Source organism: Bradysia coprophila, unplaced genomic scaffold (assembly GCF_014529535.1).
Source record: "Bradysia coprophila strain Holo2 unplaced genomic scaffold, BU_Bcop_v1 contig_87, whole genome shotgun sequence".
Taxonomy (NCBI): domain Eukaryota; kingdom Metazoa; phylum Arthropoda; class Insecta; order Diptera; family Sciaridae; genus Bradysia; species Bradysia coprophila.
Genome location: NW_023504014.1, coordinates 2,485,165 through 2,510,177, shown reverse-complemented (window position 1 = coordinate 2,510,177; position 25,013 = coordinate 2,485,165). Strand labels below are relative to the sequence as shown.

Here is a 25,013-nt window from a genome sequence, read left to right as displayed (position 1 = left end):
ATTTTAGCGCGTTGACGAGCTTAATGTTCCAAACTCTTCCAGATTGTTTTAGGCCATTTATCGCTTTATTCAATCGGCTTGAACCGTCGTTGAAACCCTCCGGTTGTTCCAAATAAATTTCTTCCGTTAAATCGCCTTGCATAAACGCAGTTACTGCATCCATTTGGTCTTTGCGTAACCCATTTTTCACTGCCAACGCAACAAGAAATCGTAGCGACGTGTAACGGACAACAGGTGAATATGTTTCCAGATAATCAACGCCGTAGCGTTGCGAACATCCTTTTGCAACTAATCGTGCCTTGTGACGAACGACATTACCAGATTCATCTTTCTTGAGTTTGAAAACCCATTTTGTCTTTACCGGTTTTCGATCTGGCGGAAGGTCTACCAATTTCCAGGTGTTGTTATCGTTCAATCCGAATCGTTGCTTGAAATTGCATCACAAAGTGTCACAGGCTCTACACCAGGTGGTTGACCTGTCAACGAACAAATGTTCCGGTCGAATTGTTCTTGACGCACATACATCGTCGTATCGTTTAGTTCACTGTTGTCTGGCTCATAGTCCGGGTCTCGCAATTCATCGTCAAACGATTGATCCTCCTCATCCGATGTAATGTGGCTTTGATCGTTCGATAAATTTCTAATGGTAGCAACTGATTGATCAGAATCCAATTCTTCTTCAGACAATTCGCCCTCACTGTCGCGATTGACCCTCACTGAAAAAAATTCCTCAGTTGACTGTGTGATTGAATCTCTTACCTTCGCCATAAATATAACGTCACGGCTGATTACGAGATTTTTTGTGGCTGGATCAATGCATCGATAGCCTTTTGAATTGCTATCCGAACCAACGAAAATTAATACAACCGAGTGGTAAATGCTTTTTTAGGATACACATCGTGTGCCTAAAAAAGCATTTATCTACTGTAATGTCATAATATTCACAATTTGGTGACACTTTTAGAATCAAAATGAGCTAGATTTAAACACGTCGTTCTCAGAATGTCAATTTATGAGCTGAAAATTTCGATAATGTTTCATTTGCGCACGGCTAACTTCAATAATTTTACATTTATTCACTGAAAATTGGCAGGTACTTGACAGTGTACTAGATCTGAGATAGATCACTAAAATGACCGCTGGCGTGACGATCGACGGTTCGGTTTTGTGTGCAAACCACGGGTACGTCAGCGCTGTTACATTTACAAAAGTAAAAATATTGAACTACCCCGTAGTTAAGTTAGTTGCAATAGAATATTTTTGACGTTTGTCAAAACCGCCACATAACCTCTCCACGTAATTTTATTTGTTTTTGAAAACTGGTTGAAGTACAAGGAAATATTAGTTTTTTGAAACAGCTCCGGTAAATATATTAATTATCTATAAAGAAAACATATAATTAACAGTTCATTGTTGCAATTACAAAATTTGTGTTGTTGTGGTTATCAGTGGCACAGTAAAAATTGTGTTGTGAGAGTAATCTACGTCTAGGTCAACTAAATAGTTTAGCCTTTGTTTCTATGAATGTGATTATATTGATAATTGATCGGAATGTGTATGATTTGAAGTACTTGCTTCAACACATTTGGTTTAATATGTAAATGTAGGACTGATGCATCATACATTATTTGCAAATCCTTGTTTTAATAATATCTCACATAAACACTAGATTTGTTGTTGCAAGAGTGAATGGGTTATTTATTTTAGTTAATTACTTAGAAAGAAAACCAGATTTGAAACCTAAAAAAATATTCTAGCTTATCGACTGACGATGATGGAAGCATTGGTATAAAAAGATGTCTCTGTGGTGCTTGTTATTTATTTTCCGACGGCATGAGAAGCTGTCGTGTACACCTTTTTTAAAATGCTTAATTCCGATTTTGTGAACTGAGTTCAATCTTTCTTCCTGGATAAGAAGAGCAAAATTTTTTAGTTTAAGAAAAAGTTTTTATTTACAATCTTCAATCATAAAAAATTAAATAACAATTAAGATCAATACATTCACACGGCCTAAAATCGAATTTCATTTTTACATGATGTGTGTGTTTACAATAATAAAATGACTACAGGCCAAACAACATTTTCAATTGAACTTGAATTATGTCTTCTGTTCAAATTTTACTTCAAAAATTTTTTGTATTTAAAATTATATTGTTATGGCGAAATAAAATGAATTGAAAATTATTAAAAGGGAACTGTTCTTATGACTGTTGAAAAATGTCGGAATATTTTCCGATGCGAGCATTTTTAGTAAGGAAAGATCGTGCCTGTTCTTGCATTTGATTAGGTTCTTCTGGAAGTGATTTGACTTTGCCAGTGAGAATGTCATTTAAGTTTTTACAAAACATTGTAAGGGCATAATCAACAGTGGACTCGTATAGCTTGTTGACAATTTCAGGCCTGTGCTTTGTACAACCCAAGTCAAATCCACCTTGGTTCGTTTCAGCGATATTTTTTTTTACTTCTTCAATCACGACCTTTTGAAGGTGTTTTTCTGAGCAAAATAGTGGTATTACCTGCGAAGTGTGCCGAAAGATTTTTTCACATTGCTCTTTGAATTTTGCAGAAGGACATTCGCTTAGTTCTGGCAGGTTAACACTCGATCGAAGTGACGATCGACAATTCTCACAATAAGTTCCTTTAATAATTTGACCGCAAATTAAATTGGAACTGTGTGACAACGACTCCTTCTCAAAAATGCTTAATTCCGATTTTGTGAATTGAGGATCACAAATAATGTCGTCGTATAATTCATTTTCTTGGGCTTCGTCTGTTGCGGGATTTTCTTTCGAATTGAATTCAACGATTAGATCGTGAATATTATCCAACAGTGCGACAGAAGGATCCTGTTCACAGTTCGTTGAGAGAGGCCTGGCGCCTGAAAGATTATTCAGAGTCATGGTTGTGTAGCCACTTCGAAATTGTCTCAGTGTCGGTGTACAAGAAATCTGGCAACAAGATTTTATGCAACCGAAAAGATTTTCAAGACCATCCGAGTCACAGTTCCTAAGAATTGGAATCAAAAAATAGTTTCAGTTAGCACACAAAATTGTCAACGATCACAAATCAAGGTTGAGTTGTTAGTTTCGAATTTAAAAATGTTTTGAGGAACATAACACATTGTTAGCACACAAAATGACGGCACGTATTGAACATTAAAAACCTTAACAGTAAACACGGACATGTAAAACAATAAATGAGTCTTAAATGGAATGAGCAGTTTTTCGCATTTTCCTGTTTTCGTACATATCGTTCTGTATCTGGGACTCGGAACCACTTACAACCTGATCGAATAGTTGAGGTGTTGACATCAACAATACTAATTCGGACAAAATCACATCTACCCCATCGTTCTCCCAAAGTTTATTTGTGCAAATAAGAAAATACCTCAAAGAGACTTCTTCTATATTCATGTTTAAGCAAAGTCGCGTAATTTCTTGATAACCTCGTATTGTTGACATGAATCTATTGATGACCAATGATCTTGTATTGACTACTCCTGTGTCAATACTTACAAAACTCATTTTCGACAACATTTTCAGTGCGTACTCCCAATATACAAAATGCACAGAATCCTTGTTTATTGATCCTTTCAAGCTTCCGGGCTGAACTGGGCCACCACCGTTCATTGAGTCGAACAAATCGTTGAAAAAAAGCAGGATTTGGGCCGTACCAACAGCCTCTGCATCCAGGTGCTTTTTCTCTACAGATTCCAGCATCACGGTACCGAAAGTTTGACTAAAAACTTGCGTAGCAACGCACACCTTCATTTTTAGTTTTATAGGATTTATGTGCTCATCTTTTATATTCGGCAGACGTCGGGGAAATGCAAATTTATCTTTTCCGAAAAGAACTGCTACGTCTTTCCAGGAAGCTACTTGTGTTGTACCAACATCATTACAGCCAGAAATTTCCCAACGTTTTTGTATGCAGTGTGTCATGTTTTTGATTTGCAAGTTGTTACGCTGAACTTTCAGCAAATGCGGTACATCATAACAATGTATAATTGTTTTGCCCTGAACTTTAAACTGTAGTAATCCACCAGGAGATCTAACGAAATCTCGATCCATGAGACAGTGAATGGTCGATTCGTTTATTTTGACCTGGTCTGAAACTGTACCGATTACATTGAGACCTAAAATATAGAATTGGATTCACATAGATTTCGTTCGTTGTTTTAATAGCTTCCCATTTGATTATAAAAAGTACCTGTAGTTAGCACCGCCTCTATAACCAATGTTAAGAGTTCAGCTAACTCGAACGATTTGAGTCCATGTGTGTAATAAAACGCTACCGCCTGTTTAAATGGTTTACATATTCCACGCACCATAAAAACTAGAGCATGAGTGGCAAAAACTGGCTTCCTTATACCAGCCAATTCTACGAAGCCATCGATCTCATCAGTTGAATTGTTGTATTCTGTTCGTGTTTTCAATGATGTTTCATCAAACCCTAATGTACAGGCCAGTTCTTTTTCAGACCAATTCTTGACTTTCTCTTTTATGAAAGCGAATAGTTTTGGACTGATTCCCGCGCTGAACATTAGATTTGCACTATGACGTCCTAATGTGCTTAATGTCGGAAGTGCCACGAAACGTTCTTGAAAACGGTATGATCTCGGACCGCTTTTGTAAAGTGCAAGGCACAAACTCTTTTCTTTTGGTAAGTAGCGACGCCCGTGCGGTTTTCTACCTGCGTTTCTCAGCTGCATTTTTTGAAATTGAAGTTGAGCACTGCTGTACTTTTTTTTGTTACGAAGATACTCCAAGACTTTATCGTCATCAATTTTGAAATTTTTTCTTTTGCTCTGAAGTCTTTTGACTTGGTTTTTGGCATTCCGGAACTTTGTCGAAAGGATCTGCTTTTCCTAATATAGATGAAAAAATGTTTCAGAATTTTTGGTTGCACTCGGCAAATTGATTGCAAGGACCAACCTTATTGCTTTTAAGCAGTTTCTCCTCTAACGACTTGACGTAATCGATATTTAGATACTGGCCCAAATGAGAAAGTTGTCTTTCTTCCGCTCGACCGACAGAGACTTCTACTTCGTCACCAACATCAATTAGGTCGGACCTCTGAAATATGAAATCAACACATAAATAAACGTTTTGTGGAAGCATCCACATTATAACTTACTATCAATGAATCTTCTGTTTTTGGTCGTTTTGGACGCTTGAAATTTCGACCTTGTGGAATGTTTTGATGAGTCTGAAAATATTTACGAGTTAGCACTTAAGTTAATACACTGTCTCACAACTAACACACCAATGCGTAATTGTGATCCCCATCTAATATTAAAGACTCTGGCAAAAACAGGCTTGGTACTGCATTTGCAACCAATCGCTTTTTTCCATCAACGTCAGTTACCAAATCAGACTCCTTGAAATGTTTCCGACAGACTTTTTGATATTCTGTCGGGCCCAAGTGCGTTGATTTCGTAGCTTTCATCCATTTCAGCCGACGTGCCCGATCAATTGGGAAGGAATGGAATCCATTTGTTCCAAATGATTTGCATTCCGGAACGAAGCAATGAATGACCATCTAAATTTGATATATCAGTTTATAATTTACCACAATTAAGTTTCTAAAACCTCTAATTACTCTGATTTGATTTAATGAAATGTGATAAAAATCTTGTTTTAAATATAAAATAGCAAAAATTCACGGTTAGTTTGGAAAAAATATTTTGAATTTAAAAATGCCAAAAGAAACATGTCTAACTTGAAGTTAGCAATAGGCGCAATAGGTGACATTTCTGATTTCAAAGTTTACTTCGTTCTGCCATCTTTAAAATTATATCGGAGATGCAAGTGAACAACCCGTGGTGCAAACTAATGACTTTGCTTCTAAGGGAATTCCCCGTATTAAGTTCATTTACATTCATTTCAAAGAATTGGACGTATTCACTTATTCATTACTATGTGAAATTGTGAAGTTGCTTTCAATTAGTTTGCACACTTTTCCCCACCATTCCTCACGTTTCCGTCATCAGTTTCACCAAACGAAGAGATCTATTGGCGTGTTGATGTTTCAGTTCGATTTTTTAAATTAGTTTTTAATTGTGATTATGACATTACAGTAGATAAAATCTTGTTCCTAACACGGTATTAAATGGGGGTTTTGCGCACACGATGTGTTGCCGAACTCGCTTTGCTCGTATCGGCAACCTCACATCTAGTGCTCCCATTTACTACCTTATTATGAAAATAGCTATTATGATCGAGTTGTATACCAAAGCTGTAACCTTCAAAGTATATAAACATACTGAAGGTAATGCAAATCCACAAACACTCTACTTTCGGGTGAATATAATTTTTACAATGTTGGCCACTAGTTAAATTCACTTTGTTAGGTTACATATTTATACTCAACACAAAAAATTGTACGCAGAGCAACACATTTCTACCAACATTAATACGCCAACCATCACGCAAGCAATATAACAAATCTTATATTTACCCGAAACTTGGGTTCCGTAAAATTTGTGATCCGCTGAGCATTTGCATTACCTTCAGTATGTTTCTAACCTTTGGGGAGGTCACGCAGATAGAGATACGCGGGTTACACACCACACTTGATGATAACATGGCGGATTTCATACAAAAATTCACCTACTGTGATGACAATCATCGCAGTGATGATGTGGTGAATTTTCTTGTATATAAAATCGTCAGACGTGGTGTGTTCCCGCGTATCTAATAAAATGGCGGTCTGTGTGACCTTTCCAAAGTTTACAGCCTTGGTTGTATACAACGTTTTTCGCAAAAAAGGCAAAGGAAAGTCCTTTTTTCGTCACTTGTTGCGAAAAAATATTTTGTCAATAGAGTAATACCAGATACTCTACTAGTTATATATACATGAAAAGATTTGATGCGAGGTACACATATGTTTATAAATGCTTGTGTTGTGTAGAGCAGATCTGGTTACACCAGACGTTTCTTTTAAAAGTCACATCAATAAGTCAATGCTCACTCTCACCGATTTCAACTCAAAGTTTAAAAGTCTTAAATAAAATACAAAATTTTATAACTTTCATAGATCTTTACTGTGCTAGATTTTCGTTATAAAAAGTGTACCTCCAACATTGAAACATTTTGAGAAAAACAGGCAAAGAGAAGAAAAACGTTTCGTTCGTAATTATAATGTGCATATTTGAATGGAAACGCGTTACCATTTTATGCTTCCACCACTTCTTAGATAAAACGGAAAACTTTTGCTGGAATTGAATTGGCATGAAAATAGTTTCCTATTGTATGAATTTATGGTGCGCAGATCTATTGCATATTTATTAATAAATTTTGTATAGTACAAAGAACTAGAAGAATGTCACAATCTGTAAATAATAGTGAGATTTTTGGCGTTACAGACTTTATTAAATAGGATCATAACATCACTCATTATTTATTTAAGTAGTGCGGAACAGAGAACTGGTCTCATCAATTCACGCCGTAAGTGCGGTCGATATTCAAAATGCAAAGTGCGGACGTCTTTTTAACGTAGCATCATTTTCATACAAGTGAGCGTTGAAACGTACTTTTTAGTTCACTTTTTCATTGAATCGTTCACTTGAAATTTGAATTTTAGGCACACTTACGGCGTGAATAGACTGGTTTTGCTATTTCAATTTATTTTAATATAAAATTTTTATAGAAAACGCTCATCTCTGAGAACGATAAAAGCCGCTACGCTCTGCCCAGCGAACTTGATTTTTATAGAAAGCAGTCAGGACGAAAAATTTGCATTCGTATTTTACTATTTTTAATTGATGGAACTCTTCATTTTGAGCCAAAAATTGTTCTATAGCATGCCTGGACGACGATTCTCGTATTTTCGTAACTCCTGGTATTCGTAACTTGACAGTAGACCGTGTGAAGTATAAAAAAATTATTTTTAATTCATGTAGATTATTATTCTGTAGAACAAATGTGTGTACAGAATATCTGAAAAGCGTCTGCTTGATTTTATATCTCACTTTGAAAGCTGTAATTTGAATGAAACTAAAAGGATATCCGAACCATTCTAATTCATTCTAATTGGATTCTTACTAAGATTCTAATAAGTGGGATGGCATCGGGATGGCAAAAATATTTTTCAATAATTTCTATAAAAAAAATTAAATATTTTTTTCAATGGTTTTCATGGTAAATCTTCTTTTTATTGAAAAATGAAACTTTTTTCTCAAAATCGCACACGGTCTGTTGCGTGCATAAAATCCCATAAGAAGTGTCAAGTTACGAACGGCATTAGAATCTACGCACCGAACTGTTTATTTTATATTGTTCCTCAAAGTCTAGTGCTTGGTCATTAAAAATAGAAAATTGTTCTACTGCAGTGCTCAAAGTGTAACCGTTTTTTTTACATCGGCAGCTGCATTTTTCTGTTGTCATTGACTTTGTTGTAGCGACGTCTTTCAGCAGATGAGGAAATGATGAAACGCAACCAGTATTTTGAATACGGTGGCGGGACATTTCGACACCGTCAATATCGTCAGGAACGATATTATCGTTTTTTTGGACGATACTATCATCTAAAAAACGATACTATCGTCCAAAAAATTTTCATCCAGGACGATAATATCGTCTAAATTGGAAAATTCTAAAATATTGTCTGGACGATAGTATCCTCGTTTTCTGGACGATATTACCGTTCTAGAAAATCTAATGGATATTTTCGTTTTCTGTACGATAATATCGTCCAAAACGATAATATCGTCCTGGGCGATATTATCGTTTTCTTAAATGATAATATCGTCCAGCACGATACTATCGTTTAAAAAAACTATAATATCGCCCAGGACGATATTATCGTTTAGTTTTGGGTGGTAATATTGTCCAGGACTTAATTTTACTCAGAGGTGCAGCAAGAACCGAATTCTCTTCCAAAATATCAAAAAACAATTGTCAGAGGAAATCACCTACACATCAGTGTTTAAAAAAGGCGTTTAGTTCGTCCCTAAATAATTCATCTTTTTACGAAATGAATACCAACTTAGATTGTACATAAAAAGCGTTTTAACACGCCGAGCGATCCGGCCCATTGCCCCGAAGCGAAGCGGAGGGCCGCAATGCGAGCCGGGCGCCAGAACGGTGTCGGAACTTAGGAGTTAATTTTTTTTTCTCGCATCGTCTCATAATTAGTCTGTGTAATTTTTCTATTATAAAATTTAAATTTACGGAACCAAATGAACCAATTTTTAATATATATTTGCCGTCTATAAAAAGGTGTTTATCTACAAGATTTTGTGTTTCGTCTTCAACAACCATCCAGAACGATAATATCGCCCAGGACGATATTATCGTCTAGAATTTTTATTTTAAATAAATTAAAAACGATATTATCGTCCTGGACGATATTATCGTCTCAAATTTAAAAAAAATTAATAAATTAAAAACGATATTATCGTTTTGGACGATACTATCGTCCAGAACGATATTATCGTCCCAAAAATTATCGACCAGGACGATAATATCGTCCAAAATAACGATAAATTTGTTCAGAAAAAGAAAATAACGATAATATCGTCCAGCGGATATTTTCATCCAGGACGATATTATCGTCAAAAAAACGATATTATCGTTATTTGAACGATAATATCGTTTTTTAGACGATAGTATCATCAAAAAAACGATAGTATCGTCCAAAAAAACGATAGTATCGTCCAAAAAACGATATTATCGTTTAAAAACGATATTATCGTTTTTTTAAACGATAATATCGTCAAGAAAACGATAATATCGTCCTGAAAATATTTTAAAATTTATAATTTTAGACGATATTATCGTCCTGGCTGAAATTTTTTAGACGATATTATCGTTTTTTAGACGTACTATCGTCTAAAAAACGATACTATCGTCCAAAAAACGATACTATCGTTTTTTAGACGATACTATCGCCTAAAAAACGATAATATCGTTCCTGACGATATTGACCGTGTAGTTATGTCGCCTCACCTTTGAATACAATGCCACAAACGGAAAAATTGAATGAAGTTTTTTCATTGTAGTATTTTTCTGTAAATTATTGTTTGTAAATAAATGAATCATTTTGAAAAAAAAAATCAGTAGAATAGTGAATCGTACCTTATCGTAAGAGTTGACATAGAATAGAGGAAAGAGAATTGATGTCGTAATCTCTCTTTAGGCATTGTGAGCTATGCAATTATTGCTTAGTATATATTCAGCAAAGAAATGAAAAGAATTCTTCCAATTAATCATATGTTCAACGACCGTCAGTGACACATTTAAATATTCGAATAATTGTGTGAGTAGAATTCTTGTAATCGAATAAAATTGTCAAAATATTTGGTCGTCAAATTAATGTTAATGTGAATCGATCTATTAGATACTCGACATACAGAGTCAATATCGTCATAAGTTACAACTACTAAATCTTTAGACCAAACCAATAAAAGCATACACATTTAATAATGTCGCTTTTTATTACTCCAACTCTTCAATAATTTCTAACTTGTGACATGAGATCCTAACAAACATTTCGTTTTATCTATTCCATTCCGTAGCTTCCACCACTGTTACTATTTGGCTTGTTCTATATACAATTTCTGTAAACAGTCTATTCAACTCTACAACATCACACATTATTTCGAGAAAAAACGAGCTATTAGAACAGTCGGAGAGCGTTTGCCGCGGCTGAGCCCCGTACGAACCCGTATATCTATTGCGTACGCGATCCTATTGCGTCTGTCGCCCCACTTTTACCGTAAGCCTAATGCGCCCGTAAAAACATGTTAAAGTAAAATTATTATGAAATGCGTACACCTAGTACAAATTGCGCACAAATGTAACACAAATTTCAAATTGACCAAAAATTTTAATTTATTGAGTATAAATACACCTAGTGGCGGCCAAGGACCCAATATTATAATTTTGTAAAAAAAATATTCGATTCGGCGTTCAATTACCTAAAAAAATAGAAAAATCGGATGAAATTTACTCGAGTTATATGCAAAATACACTCACGGTGCACTCACTCGATTTTAATAAACTTTTCTTTCCTGACGTTTCATTTACATTTCCATCGTTTATTTTGCCGTAGGTATCCGCAAAGACCTTAAAACACTTAGGCGGCCATGACTCACGAATAGCCGACCCGAATATGTCCATCTTCGAACTTAAGTCTCACTATTTCAACTGCCTTTTAGGGGAAAAAATTTTGAAATCGGATTTGATTTACTCAAGATATCGACGTTACACACAGATGGACAGACAAATTTTGTATTGCGGATTCGTTATCTATGAATATAGGCACTTAACACTTTGCCCTTACCGTCTGCTTCAAATTCCATCAATTACACACGGCACCGTAAACCTAAAAGCTCCTATGTACTTCGTACCGGGCTAAAAACCGCCCATCGCATACACCATCACCACCAACCCCAGCAACATATAAATATCTTTGTAGCGCAGAAAGCGCCGAGTATATCCAGACTGGTTGAGCGAATATTGCTCATCAACAAGCTCTAACACAGTGGAAATTCCATAATGCTCTTTTATTCGAATCTGCGCTCGTTCGATAGCTGTGTGTGTTCCATCCAACCGTTCAATATGTACATGTAAATCTAGAGGTATTATCTATATACAGCGAAAAAAACGTTTCAGAGAGAATTTTCGTCATTATGTGCCATCCAATGTATTTGACTGAATAGAGGGATGCTGGTTGCATGTTCAGTGTTTAGTTCACTTTGTGACGTCACCTATGTCGGTGCAAAATGATTTGGGAAATATTTTCTCCCTTTACTTTGAAAATATAAATTTTTGTTGGTTTTTCCATTGTATCTGGATTAGTGTGTAGGTCAAAATGGATTAAATTTGAGTTTGGAAAAATGTTTTCGGTTGGCACGAGAAATTTTATCAATCACATCAGCGTATTAATTGTGTTTGAAGGGATCCTGTGAAACTTTTATTTGATTGAATTTTCAGAAGAAGATTTTCTTCGTGTGAACTTGAGTATATAATAATGCACATAGTGTATGTGGACCATTGCATCGTGTTTCAGTGTGCAGTGAAATGCAGTGATTTTTTTTTTTTTAATAAAATGTTCACGAAGAAAATGTAATTTTTACGTGTTACAAAATATTGCAGTAAAAGTTCAGTTGCAATTTCAAATATAAAACTTACCACAACGATTCTTGAGCATCAATCGATTCATTGGATACCCTTCCTGCTCATCTTATCAGACAAGTGCATAATATTGTAATCAACTGAGTAAGACTGTCACTGCTATATTAACAACACTTCTGTTTTAATATATAAATAATAGCCTCTAGACATCATCGTCATACATAAATAATAAATCGTAAACCGTAAACGCATAAGCATTTTATGATGTAACTAATAAATTAATTATTTTATGGTGTGCTCGCCTCACAATGCATATATCAACATCTTCAATAAATTAATGAATGAATGAATGATGTTCCACCTTTTAGCATACAGCATGAAGGGATTGGGGAGTGGTGGCCTCGGTGTATATAATATACAAATATGTGACTTGAATGAAAACAATGGCATTTCCTAATTCGAAATTAATCCCAAAAATTAATTGAATAAAATATGAATCCGATCCAGATTTCGGTTATATATATAATCTTTTGAGCTTGTCGAATTATTTATTCGATCATAATCCATCGGGTAATTTTAGAATTTCGTTCGTTCGTTCGTAATATGGTCCTTCTGTTTGTGACTGAAAAAGTGTTCCTAAAATGATGGTTATGCGAACATTATTTTTGTTTTTTGTTTCAACAAGGCAGATGTGTTTTTAATTTGTATAAAAATAGACAGAGCAGAGTTATCGATGAAAAAAAGGTCGTTTATATTTAGACGTTATTTCAGCATCGTCAACAGAATTCGCACGCTGTACCAAGCCGTATATTAAACCTAACATCTTTTCGTTTCAAGTTTGACCGTTAACAATGGTTTTATCGCATATATATCGGGCTGCTGACCATAATCAAACTTTTATTATTCGATGTTGTGTCTTAATTCGGAGGAAGAACACATATGGTAACGGCCTCTGACATAAATTTTATTGTGAATTGGAATCATATACTTGACACATTTTTATTAACAATAATATCGATGTTGTATGAAAATTTCTACAAATTTCAGATCAACCAGAGCCCTGACCGAACAGGTTCAATTAGATCAATTAAAAAATTAGATAAATGCACACTTTCAGTGTATTTTGGGCGAAAATGTAGATCAGTGAACACTTTCAGCGTATTTTGGGCGAAAATGTAGATCAGTGAACACATTCAGTGTATAAAACTACAATTTTTTTTCTGTCGACACTGTCGACTCGACATCGTTTGGTATTTCTTACTATGGCAGCTGCCACAATACTAATTTTACTGCCAAAATTTGTTTTGGTAAAAAAAAGTGAAGCTTTAGCATGTTTTTCGTGAATCACCGCGTCAAATATAAAAGTAGAAAGAAACCTACATACTACCAATCATTTTAATAAAATATCTCCATCCTGATTTAACTTTCTTTTCAATTATGAACTTTCCTCAATTTCTGTGTAAAATCCATACAATCACGTTGATGTTAGGAAATGAAACATTTAATTTCATTTCATTTCAAAAACATTCGTTTCAATAAGATTGATGAAAGTGATGTTGCTTTTTAGACTATCACTCTATTATCTCATGAGTGATGGCTTAGTGCTGACTGTGATGGTATAAGAGATATGGAAATGAAGGAAAAATTCGTCAACTACAACAGCGGAAGCATAAAATTGTGTTATAAACCGAATTGAAATCGTTAGATATGAGGGCTCTACCGTAACGTTTTTCTTTAATGGCAGATTTATTATTGAGTTCTTTCTTCAAGAATTAAAGTTTAATATCCGTACCATATATGGATCAAATGCAACCATCTTACTTCTTGCTAGACTGGCCCTCATAAATAATTTTTGAATTTTTAATTCAATGTAAATTTAATTTAATTTTAATTCAATATTGAAGAATCGATGAGCTTAAAGCTAGTTTCAAACATTTACAATCATGCAACAAACTGCAATCAAGTACTTTTTCTGATAACAGCTAGAGAGCAAAATGGTCAACAATATTGGACAGTACAGTTTTGTAACTTTAATATCCGGTAATAATAATAATCGCGTATGGTTATTGTTCAGCCGGGAGGACAGATTTTAAGTGACAGATTCGGCTACCATTTGCTGCTATAGCTAGTGAAGGGCACTTTTACATGGTATTGTAATGACCTAACACTAGGGACCACATGCTTAACGTGAATTCCGAACCACGCCTTCTAAGTATTTTACACTGTGAAGGATTTTTGAATATTCCGCCTCAGTACCTATAGCAGTGCTAAACCCACTAAAGCGCAGTAGGAGTAGAATACCGGTAGCTCTCAACACTGTCTTGACCGGTAAGCCGTGTGACAGCTCTACACACACAACCATACCAGATTTTTTATGAATCGATTCAACCAGCTGTGTATTTGTGTACACGTCTGACAACCGATTTTTTTTTTCCTGGCCTGGTTAAGGCTCGAACCACCGACACTGACAACTCAATCGAATATTGGAAAGCAAACGTGCTAACCATTACGCCATTGGGTCGCTAATATCTGGTATCTTACACTCACGGAATTTTAAAAACCGACACATTCTCTGTTTTGTGGTTTACTAGTTTTTTGTGAATATTGCATTTGTTTTTATATGGAGAAATCAGAAATTCAAGTAAAACACAGAAACAGAAAATGTGTCGGTTTTCAAAATTCCGTGCGTGTATATCGATGAGTTTAGGGAATGGAGTTTACCGTAGACGGTAGCAACTCACCAACATAATTTTCATTTTAATATTCCGTCTGTTTATGCGCGTTTAAATTAAGTTATTCTCAATCATCCGTTCACCCATCTCTATTCAATATTGCAGTAATTCCATTATTGAAACGACTGTATAATTCGATGATAATTCTGAAAGAACAGCTTAAGACAACTCTGAGTTGATCACGAAGGCGGTGACACACAATTGAGTCAACGGCTTCGAATTTTATATGTAAAATGGAACTTAACAAAAACAAAATTGAGAAAAATATTTTCTTCAAGTTAATTTCTCCACTATCTGTTTATAAAATTTGTTGTCACCCAAAGTATATAAACACTGAAGGTAATGCAAATCCACAGTTACACATGGATCTAAACTTTCAGGTGAATTTTAGATCCGCCATGTTGCACACGTATTGAATTCGTTTGCGTCAAGTTGCATCTTGTGGTGAATTTGGAACGATTTAGCGGCGGTACGTTGCACACATATAAAATTCGTTTGCGTCAAGTTGTATTTAGTGCTGAATTGGAAGGATTTAGGACCGTCATGTTGCACAAGTCTAACTTAGACAACATACGAAAATAAATTCACCTGAAAGTTTGGATCCGTAATTTCTCTGATCCGCTGAGGGTCTGCATTACCTTCAGTGTTTATATACTTTGGTGTCACCCGCCTTCGTGGTTGTCTTAACCTGTTCTTTCAGAACTTTAACAAAATTGACTCTATTTTTTCTACCTTACCGATGTTGAATAGGAAAGCAGCAATCTCAGTCAAAAAATGGATCCCGTTTTGCCTTCGTTCTTAGTCCAGGTGATTGTGTCAATCTGCTTGCCTTGCGTTGTTCGAGATTTTCATTTAGCCAATTATATCAAAGTTCTGAAAGAACAGGTTAAGACAAGCACGAAGGCGGGTGACATCAACTTGAAGAAAATATTTTTCTCGAAAATTCAGAATTTTGTTTTTGTTAAGTTGCATTTTACATATAAACTTCGCAGCCGTTGACGCAATTGTGTGTCACCGCCTTCGTGATCAACTCATGGTTGTCTTAACCTGTTCTTTCCAAGGTTCTTTCAGAATCTTGAATTATATTGGAAACGAAAAACTATGAAAGAATTTTGCTACTTTGAAAATCGACTTTTGTCCTACTTTTTCGTAGAGCGGAACCGTTTTTTATGACACAAGCACCTGGACTATTTGGCCCCGTTTACTTGACAGAACGTTTTTAACAATAAGAAAGAGGCGTGGTTTACGCAAACAGTCAACAGTTTATGCAAAACGGAATGCTTTTTTTGATTACATCAATTGATGGGACAATTGTGTTCATAGAGAATGAATGAATAATACTTTTATTGCAAACTCATCCGTAATTATACCAACATGTATTTTTCCCACACTGTAATAGCTGCTATTACATGTAGGGTATTTCGGGATATTTTATGTGAAGTAATACGTATAAGTAATGACTCCATTACTTTCCAAGGCCTTTAATGAGTGTTACTTTGCTGAAAGTAATATAATCGAATTTAGAACAGGTTGTGCCTTTTATTGCACTGGAAAAACGAATGTTTACATTTTTAAGAATACGAATCGATATGAATTCGCAGTTTTAGTGTTTGTTTTAGGTATCTCCACGTAGTACATGTCATCATAGCGTTTGATATATTCCATTTGGATCGATGGTAGCTCATGGGACAGACAGCATCCGCATATTACGAAAACCAAAGCAACATTGTGAACAAATGAATAAGAGAAGAAATAAAAATTAAAAAAAAAGTGAGGTTACCTTTACGGCCATCAGGTGCATTGTCGAGAAATTGTTGTGCCTCGGGTTACGTGAAAGTCTTTGCTTGCTTAGGTTCATATCCATGCAAATTTTGTTTCAACATCGCCATCAGTGTCGCATACTTTTCGATGTCGACTCGATTTGAATCGAATCGTTTGAATTTGCATCATCCGACATTTTTTTCACAAAGCAACCGAGAACAAAACGGACACAGTACACCGCCGACTGAAGCAAGGCTGTATACTTTGGGGAGGTCACGCAGACCGCCATTTTATTAGATACGCGAGAACACACCACTTCGGATGATTTTACATGTAAAAAATTTCACCACATCATCAAGACGACGAGAATCATCAGAGTAGGTGAATTTTTGTATGAAATCGGCCATTTTATCATCAACTGTGGTGTGTAACCCGCGTATCTGTATCCGCGTGACCTCCCCAAAGTATACAGCCTTGGACTGAAGCACAACACAAAGTGAATAAAAATGCTGCATTTTCATGCAATATGGAACATCTCGTAGGCGACGTTGCTATGGATCAAATCATCGTAGTTCGGGTTGTCAAAGTTCGTGTTTACAAACCTATAATTTTCGCTGTGATCACACATAAATTACCAGATGTCACATTTGATACCATATTTCTATCATTGACACACAGTGTGTAGTGTGAGCCGATTTTTTTGTATGAAAAAAACCTAGGAAAATGGTGTGGCGTTATGAAATCATCGTTTTTCGTTTTCTAGCTGTTGTGGATTAAAATACATGTAATGATACTAGGCCCCACCTCTTGGGTGGGTCAGATCCCTTGACTGGCTATTTTTTTTCTATAATTCCAGCCTTAGTTTTCTAACCATTTTTAAATGAGGTGGTGTTTTTGAGATCACAAAATTAAAGTCACATGAAAAGGTGATGTCTCTTTTATTCAGAAAACAGCAGTCATCACATGCTTCATTTTACTCATATTTATTTAATTTCCCGAAGAAACAAAAAGAGCTATGAGTTGAAGGTCCAGCGAGCGATGTCTTACTCCTAAGTTGAGTCTCCTATATAGTCTACTAAAAGCGCTGAACAGGTGGCGCATTTCTTGCTTACCTCTTGAAAAAAAAACTCATGTGAATTACGGCTCTGACAAAATTCACACTCGTGCAAACACTTTAGGAACGAAAAATTTCTTTTAAGAACGCGATTTCACGCAAAAATTGTCGTATATCGCAGATTACCAGTCCAATAAAGTCCAATGTTCGAATTTAACCACATGAATTACGATACTGGTCGAAAACACTTAATATTTTCAAATCTGCGATTTTCGAAGCCTCTGAGAATTACTCGAGTTATCGTGTTATCAAGCAAGCAAGATTGTTCTAGACTTCTAGATTGTTCGACCAGAAATCCAGATTCACTTACTCGTCGAATTTTTTCTGGAACCTCACTACTCCAATATTATCCATCTACGAACTTAAAATCGGGTAAAAATTACTTAAGTGATCACGATAACAAGGAAAAGCGTCTGAGTATAATTTGGCGTATTTCCTGCCTACCTCTTGAAAAAATATAACTCGTGTGAATTACGGCCCTCGCTTCGCTCTGGCCACAAAGTTCACACTCGTTCAAACATTTTAGGAACGAAAAAAATTCTTTTAAGAATACGGATTTCACGCAAAAATTGTCGTATATCCCAGATTACTAGTCCAATTAAATTCCAATGTTCGAGTTTAACCACATGAATTACGCTACTGGTCGAAATTGATTTTTGAAGCCTCTGAGAATTACTCGAGCTATCGGTTTCTCAAGCAAGCAAAAACTCTTTTGGGAAGTACTTCTTAATTGTTAGACCAGAAATCCAGAAATTCACTACTCGTCAAATAAGAAATTTTTCTGGAAATCCGTTGCAAAAATGTCGTGGTAAACAAGTTATGTTTACAATTACTCCAAACTCACTACTCCAATATGTCATTCTCTGTCAATTAAAACAAAAAATTTGAAAATCGGGTAAAAATTACTCAAGTTATCGCGCGGTAACAAGAAAAAGCGTCTGTGTAGAATATCTCCCATCTCGTTGTTCGAATATTATCCATCAGCAAACTCAGCCTCAAGAGTTTCAATCTTCGTCGATTAAGACAAAATCTTTGAAAATCGGATAAGAATTATGGAAGTTATCGCGGTAACAAGTAAAAAAATCTCTTGAGAATTACTCACATCTCATTACTCCAATATTGCCCATCTACGAACTTAACCTCATGATTTTCATTCTCCGTCGATTAAAACCAAAATTTTGCAAATCGGTAAAGAATTACTCGAGCTATCGAGTCCACAAGGAAAAGCGTCGGTGTAGAATTTTCTCCCATCTTGTTGTTCTAACATTATCCATCTGCAAACTCAACCTCAAGAATTTCAATCTTCGTCGAATAACACAAAAAATTTGAAAATCTGATAAGAATTAGGGAAGTTATCGCGGTAACAAGGAATAAAATTCTCTTGAGAATTACTCCCATCTCATTATCCCAATATTGCCCATCTACGAACTTAACCTCATGATTTTCATTCTCCGTCGATTAAAACCAAAATTTTGCAAATCGGTTAAGAATTACTCGAGTTATCGAGGGAACAAGTGTACGGACGTTTTCTGTATTTAACGTTTTTTGCCAATGTAGAACATTTTCAAAATATCATAGTGAACTTAGCGTTACGGACATTTAAGGGTATTTTCTTTCATAAGACCCTGACTTTCAGTCAAGGGAATAATTACGGATGACTTTGCAATAAAAGAGTATACATTGGGCCCTCTAATATAATGCATAATATCGGGATAAATTTTTGTGTTGTTAAGCGCCAAGGTTTGAAAAAAACCTGTTATTTGACAAGTGTATTAGACCAAGGTGGTGTACAAGTCAGAGGGCGAACCTTTACGCTTAACAACACACTCGTGAGTTCGGCTCGTATCACAAAATTGATCCCTTGATGTAATGAATTATATTACAAGGGCCCAATATAATCTACCATTATTGTCTTCTATGAAATCGACTAACTGTTTCTAACGGACAATAAATAAATAAATTTAAATATACTTTTCATCACACGAACTACGAAAATTGTAATTTTCGGTTCCTAAACGGGAAGCGAAAGTAAAAAAATGCAAGTTATGTATCGAAATCGGTTAATGCATAATACGAAAGTCTATGTACATAATGCGAAAGTCGATGTACATAATGCGAAAGTCAAATCTTGTCAAGATGTTTACTTTGATCAATATTGAACAATCCGTGCGCCAGTGCTCTGATTAATGTTAACATACAAAGTTGATGACGAATAATTCAAAGGATATTGTTGTTGTTTTTACGTCTGATTGTTGTGATGGTTGATAATATTACTGCCGCCCCCTGTACCCCCGCAAATGTCAGCATATTTTGGTTTAATTCATCATACGATAACGCATTTCTTCGAGTTTATTTGCCTCAATTACAACTTTCGTAGTTCTCGTGATAAAAAGTTATGTGGATCACACGGGACGACGTAAAGAAATTCAACCTGTGCGATTGCGGCCCTTGCCTTCGGCGCGGGCAGCAACTCTCGCACACGGCTGAATTTCTTTACTTTCGTCCCTTGTGATCCAAATAACTATTAAAAGTTGCTCATAATATTTTCATATCTTTCATGACTTTTAATGTTACTTCTGAAAACAACAACGACCCCAACAATTTAAGATATTCTAAAATTTCGATATTGCGCTCTGATGACTTCAACAGAATTAGCGATAAACGAAAGAAAACTTTTAATATGGGAAGATTAACAGACAATAAATTTGTAATGTGTTTGCCCTTAAGGTTTTCGAAGCGAAAATTTTAGCGTATCATAATACTTACCTAATCTTTCACAGTATTTATCAAGAGAAACGTCATACTGTACAGTGTGCCATGAACAGTATATAATAGCTATTTAAGAAAAAAACGCAAGAAAATGGACCGGACCCGTACGAATAGTGTACGCAATAGGTCATATAAAAGTCATATATATCTGGAAACATAGCACTCAACCAAGGACTAGAACAATTTTTTTTACGGATAATCGTTCCCTCTTCTTAAATATAAAATTGTGTGGGTAAATCATTATGGTTCGTAAAGTTCCTAGGTATTGCGAGTTCCTAGACTTTTGACATAAAATATATGGAAGAAATATCAAAAGTTCACGAAATTGCCATTTTTACGAACTTTACGAACCATAATGATTTACCCCTTGTAAAGGTTTCTTCCATCGTACTGTAAAAACGAACTTTGACTAGACGAACACGAACCCAAAGTATATAAACACTGAAGGTAATGCAAATCCACAGTTACACATGGATCCAAACTTTCAGGTGAATTTTAGCTCCGCCATGTTGCACACATATAAAATTCGTTTGCGTCAAGTTGTATTTAGTGCTGAATTGGAAGGATTTAGGACCGTCATGTTGCACAAGTCTAACTTAGACAACATACGAAAATGAATTCACCTGAAAGTTTGGATCAGTAATTTCTTTGATTTCTAATTTCTCCGCTGAGGGTCTGCATTACATTCAGTGTTTATATACTTCGCACGAACCGATGTCATCTATAGAACCATAACCACAACCTTTTTCCTTTGTTATTTTGACATTTTCATTGTAAATAATGTTGAGGTTTATGGCCCTATGGATGACGGTTTGACATTTAATTTCACCTCGGAAGAAACCTATCTCCGATTAAAATTGCATATGGTCCTGTCTTAAGTTACGAATAATATAACATCAATAAACAACTAAATATCACCTTTTGACAGCAACTCTCTAACAAAGGACTTAATTTCACCCCAGCTCCGAAAGAACCAGACATCGAAAGTGCGATAATTGACATTGAGACGGCGATAAAATACTTCAGAGACGTAGACAAAGAAATCATCCGAAAAGCGGTTAAACCGGCAATATAAAACGCTACGTTAGCGCCAAAACGACGCCTACCCATAAAATCTTTAGCCATCACAACTTATCTCAAAAAGAAAGACGTTTTCTACCTAAAAGCAGACAAAGGCAACAGAATGGTTATCATGGACAAAACAGAATATCGTCGACGCATGTAACTGCTAATTGACGAAAGTACATTCAAACCTTTGACCCGAAATCCACTGGGAGGCATGACGACAAAAGCTACTGAAATGATCGATGAAATACACGCTATTATTGGAGCAGAAAAATGGAAACTTAAAGTACATAATCCCATGCTACCTTTGTTATATGGCCAACCGAAAATCCATAAATCAGGCGACAAAATGAGACCCGTAATTGCAAGCTATACTTCACCTACCTATAAAATAGCTCAATGGCTAGTTGATGAGTTCAACCACCACCAACACGAAGTGTTAAGAATGTTTATAAATTTGCTGAACTTGTACAACAAATAACATTGGAGCCCGACGACATCTTAGTATCATTTGACGTAGTATCGCTGTACCCAAATGTACCGATACCCGAAGCTTTAGCTGTACTAAACGAATGGCTATTCGATAGTGAGATATCGGAAAAAGAAGCTGATATCTTATATCGAGCAACAAAACTTTGCATGGAACAGAATTTTTTCCAATACAACGGAACATTCTATAAACAAACTTTCGGCGCCAATATGGGTAACCCGTTAAGCTGTTTTATAGCCGACATTCTGATGGGAAAATTAGAAACTGAACTAAATCGACAAGGCCGTTTACCGAAAACATGGATCCGATATGTGGACGATGTATTTGCAATCATAAAACAAAAAGATCTTCCGACCCTTAGAAGTGCACTCCAATGAACATCCGTATAAAACAATCTAATTCACATCTGAAACCGAAGTAAATGGAAAACTGACGTTCCTAGATCTAATGTTAACCAGAAACAAAAATAAAATCGACATGAATAGATGCGTAAACCAACTCACACACACCGATTCATCACACGAGATTCATATTGCATGATCTATAGAATGTGTAAATTGCCTTTTTCTATCAACAGTTACATCAATGAACTTAAACTTATCAAAGAAATCGCTGACGTCAATGGCTACACCGCTAACGAAACTGATAGGCTCGTAACAAAACATTCACGAAACATCAGGAAGAAATCTATGTCCACACTTTTCCAACAAGACAAAAGCCAAACAACTAAAAGTCGAGTACCTTTTAGCTTCAACCATACAATTACAAATCACTTAAAACCAATTTTCAATCAATATGGCATACAACTAGTATTCGCGAACAACAACAAAATAAAAAATGCATTAGGAAACCCAAAAGACAAATGCGATGACCACCACAAGAGCGGAATATACAAAATTTCATGCGATTTTTGCGATAAAATTTATATAGGCCAAACCCGTCGAAAGTTATTGACACGATACAAGGAACATTGTAGCCACATTAAATTCAACCGTCCTTCTAAATCAGCTGTAGTCGAACATGCATTACAAAACCTACATGTAAACATCACACCATCAAACCTAAATAATCTCAAATTAATACCACAATCCCGCTCAGTTAAACAACTAGATATATTAGAGTCCATAGCAATACATAAAAATAAGACGAAAATCATGAACAATGTATATGGTCCGATATCGTCATCCTTGTTCAATTTTATAAAACAAAGAAAAATCTAACAATTTAAGTGTAAATGTTCTTCAAGTTAACGTGCAATACTAATGTATTTGCGCTCTTTCTAGTCTATCATAGTTCATTTAATCAACATTCACTTGAATGTATGTAGTCCAGTACACTTGACAAGATTTATTTATGTTTTATAAATCAATAATAGTAAATAAGGAATCGTATAAATTCAGCACAACAGATGAAATGTATTTAGTTACGTAGAAGCTGATGATGGCATAAAGCCGAAATGCATCCTATGCTAATAAAAAACTTTGTAAGACCAAATTAAAGGTGTTTTAGTAACCAACCACAACTTTTAATATAGGGCGTTCCATTTCGGATATAGTTCACTTTTATGCCGTGGGACATCATACAAAAAATGAGTTACGTGTTCACTTTCGGTATTTTTTATATGAAGATGCCGTGGGACAAACTTGAACCATCTCCGAAATGGAACACTCTATTATAAGTGGTCTTACGGTAAATCACAAATCAACCAAAAATATTCTCTAACTGCAGCTACACATAGAGATGCAAAAGAGACATAATTCAAACTTTTCTTTTGTTATATTGTCAAACTCGACAGAAGAACAAAAGAAAAATTAGAGCAAGTATATATATGGTCTTTACAGAATCATTTTCATTTACACTAAAATCCAATATGGTGACTGTCGGCAATTTAGCGACTCAAAAGTTTGCTACCATTGGTCAAGTTAGAGTGTGAATGGATGAGAATTTTTTTATCTCAACTGAAACTTCGGGAGCCTTTATTGCAAAAGGCGTTGTGGAAAAAAGTAGGAGATTTTATTTTATCGGATGACAACACCGATCTAGTGTCTAGGGACAGCCACAGCTGGTTTTCTCTTACTCAAGGACTCGAACTACAAACATGATAGTATGCCTACAAGACCACTGTACTTCTCACGGGTACAGGTCTAAAAATTCTAAGCGACAATCTGAACATTAGTTTTTCTTATTTGATTAGATTCAAATAAATTTAATGCAGTATCATATAAACTCAAAGCAAACCAAAGACATATTTTGAATGAATATTCAACAGCCCCTTGAACGATTCCACAAAAAAAAAACATTTCAAACAACAAAGGATATACTTTACGTTTGAAAAATGGAACGATGTTGACCTACTAAAAATGAACGTTCAAATACAGTTCTAACGAAATGAATAAAAAAAATGCTTCAGTACTGATTGTAGATCACAAGTGTTATTCTACTTCTACTTGTAGAGGTTTCGAATTGTTTTTGAGTATTAAACATTTACCATGTAATATATATATGTACACCGCTGGAGGATGTGTTTAGCAACATAACACACATTAACGAGCATACTTTCATGTTTGTTTGGCAAATTCTTACTTCTCTTGCAAGCTTTGAGATTGATCTGGATGAAAATAAAAAGGGTTCATCAAACTTTTGCTACTCCTTTGATAACTGAACGAGCTTTTAACAGTCAAAGACAGTTATAACAAATCTATATGGGCGCATATAGCACTCACATCATGTTGTGTATGAGTGTGTTTAATATGTTACCATAAGACGATATGAATATAGCTATTTTGCTAACTAGTTAGTAAATAGGCTTGTTTTGCGCACATCGTGTGCGCAAAACCCCTTTTACTAACGTGTTAGCAACAGGATTTTATCTACTGTTAGTTGAAATATTCATAATATTCAAGCAAAACACATCAACACAAAATCCTGCTACACATGAGCGTAATAGGATTCTGTCATGAAGCATATAACTAAATGCGCACGGAAATATTAGTGTGTAAATT

General features: G+C 35.4%; 1 protein-coding gene and 1 long non-coding RNA gene across 2 annotated transcripts in view; one reads left to right on the top strand and one right to left on the bottom strand.

The window, feature by feature from the left end:
* Window positions 1-25,013, top strand: part of LOC119084673 — a 125,666-nt gene that overhangs the window by 36,696 nt on the left and 63,957 nt on the right. The window lies entirely within an intron of this gene.
* The window catches only part of LOC119084685, a 26,676-nt gene extending 1,663 nt beyond the window's left edge, over window positions 1-25,013 (bottom strand). The window contains exons 1-2 of the long non-coding RNA XR_005089111.1: window positions 24,832-25,013; window positions 16,340-16,348 (exon numbers count right to left, since the gene is read on the bottom strand). This is a non-coding gene — a long non-coding RNA (uncharacterized LOC119084685). The remainder of the gene's footprint in view (window positions 1-16,339; window positions 16,349-24,831) is intronic.